General features: G+C 41.3%; 1 non-coding gene across 1 annotated transcript; it reads right to left on the reverse strand.

Moving 5' to 3' along the window:
• Positions 1–1300: 1300 nt before the first annotated feature.
• Positions 1301–1407, reverse strand: LOC113750980. The gene has a single exon (XR_003464744.1). It is a non-coding gene; the product is annotated as a small nucleolar RNA R71 (small nucleolar RNA).
• Between the last annotated feature and the right edge of the window lie 588 nt (positions 1408–1995).

A 1995-nucleotide genomic window follows, 5' to 3' on the forward strand; every position in this document is an offset into this window, starting at 1 on the left:
TTAATTTGATAATCTATTGTCAATTGAGATATTAAATCTGTAATTGTTTAATTGTCTCAAAATAGTGATAACTGGCATGATTGGATTCGTGTCAGGGGAATACGCGGGCTAATCTGAAATAACCCTGGTAGTGCGTTATTTGATTAGAATAGGGTTTCTCTAATACGTAAGGCAATTGGAGAATTAAATCTTATGGACGTACCTAGGATTATTTCTCAATTAGAGCAGTGATTAACGGGCGTACCTTAATCACCGATACAGTAAGGAGGGATTGACTGTCATCGCTTGTTTGGCAGTTATAGTCTATTTATTAGTAAATAATTGGAATTGCCTTTGTTTCGATGATCAATTAGGTGAACCATTGCTAAAGTTATTCCTTGGCTAGATCCTTAATTATCACTCATTTGATTTTAGTAAATTGTTATTTAATTTCTAGTTGGCTATTTTATTTTTATTATTTTACTTTTGGTTGAATTGTTTAAATTGTCACCCTGATATAAAAACACCCCCTTGTCACTGTGAATTTAAAAAGAAACAATTACTCTCAATCCCTATGGATTCGACCCTGTTTACCACTATCTACACAAATTAATTTTAGTTGAGCAAGTTTTATTATTGCACAGGTTTCGACAACCTGTCAATTTTTGGCGCCGTTGCCGGAGAACTGGTGTCAGTTATTTGTTTCTTTTTAAATTAATTTTTGTTCTAATTTTCTGGTGCCTTTCGAGTGTATGCCTCGTTCTTCTCGTACAGGTGAGTTAATTTTCGACCTGAGGCAGAGAAGACCGCACGCAGAACGAGAAAAGAGACCAGATAACTTAGAAAAGAGCACTCCAGTGCCACATCTCAGAGACCTGAGCTAGAGGTGGAACCAACAGATTCGCTTGGTGATTCTTCAAGTGATTCGGATCGGGAAGAAGTCAACTACTGGCTAATGCCCCGAACATTAAGAGAGTTGGCTGCTCCCAACTTAAATCAGCTGCCTGTGTGCATTACTTTTTCAAATTTAGATGATAACACTCTATTTGAATTAAAATCTGGTCTAATTCATTTTCTACCGTCTTTTCATGGTTTATCAGGTGAGGAGCCGTATAAACATCTGCAGGAGTTTGATGTCGTGTGCAATAGTATGAAGCCCCCGAGCATCACAGAAGAACAAATTAAAATGAGGGCATTCCCTTTCTCCTTGAAAGATTCTGCAAAAGATTGGTTGTACTACCTGCCACCAGGTAGTATCACCACGTGGGATCAATTGAAGAAACAATTCTTAGATAAGTATTCTCCCTCGTCTCGAGCTGCAATTCTAAGAAAGGAGATTTGCGGTATCAAGCAGCACCCAGGGGAGTCGCTCTATGAGTACTGGGAGCGATTCAAGAAATTGTGCATCAAGTGCCCCCAACACCAAATAAGTGAGCAGTTGCTCATACAATATTTTTATGAGAGGCTACTTTTTAGAGACAGGAGTATCATTGATGCTGCGAGTGGAGGAGCATTGGTGAACAAAACCCCTCAAGAAGCATGGGAACTAATTGAGGGAATGGCAGAGAATTCGTAGCAATTTGGTACGAGGGAAATGTCCTGATACGCAAGGTAAATGAGGTAGAGACATTCTCTATCCAGCCGCAGTTGACGGAGTTAACCTCGTTTGTTAGGCAACTGGCTGTAGGGAACGCATCTCAGGCCAAGGTGTGTGGAATTTGTACTGGTATGGGTCATTCAACAGACATGTGCCCAATGATTCAAGAAAAAAGTGCAGAGCAAGTGAACATGGCTGATCACGCGCCCGCGCCAAGAAAGCAGTACGACCCTTATTCAAACACCTACAATCCTGGTTGGAGGGACCACCCCAACCTCAGCTATGGAGGGAACAGGCAGTCCAATTTCGGACCAAATAGGCAGCAAGGATACCAGCAGCAGTACCAACCCCGACCACCTCCGCCACCGAGCTCTAGCCCATCTTTGGAGGAAATGATGAAGCAATTTATAGCTACCACC

Source organism: Coffea eugenioides, chromosome 10 (genome assembly GCF_003713205.1).
Source record: "Coffea eugenioides isolate CCC68of chromosome 10, Ceug_1.0, whole genome shotgun sequence".
Taxonomy (NCBI): Eukaryota; Viridiplantae; Streptophyta; class Magnoliopsida; order Gentianales; family Rubiaceae; genus Coffea; species Coffea eugenioides.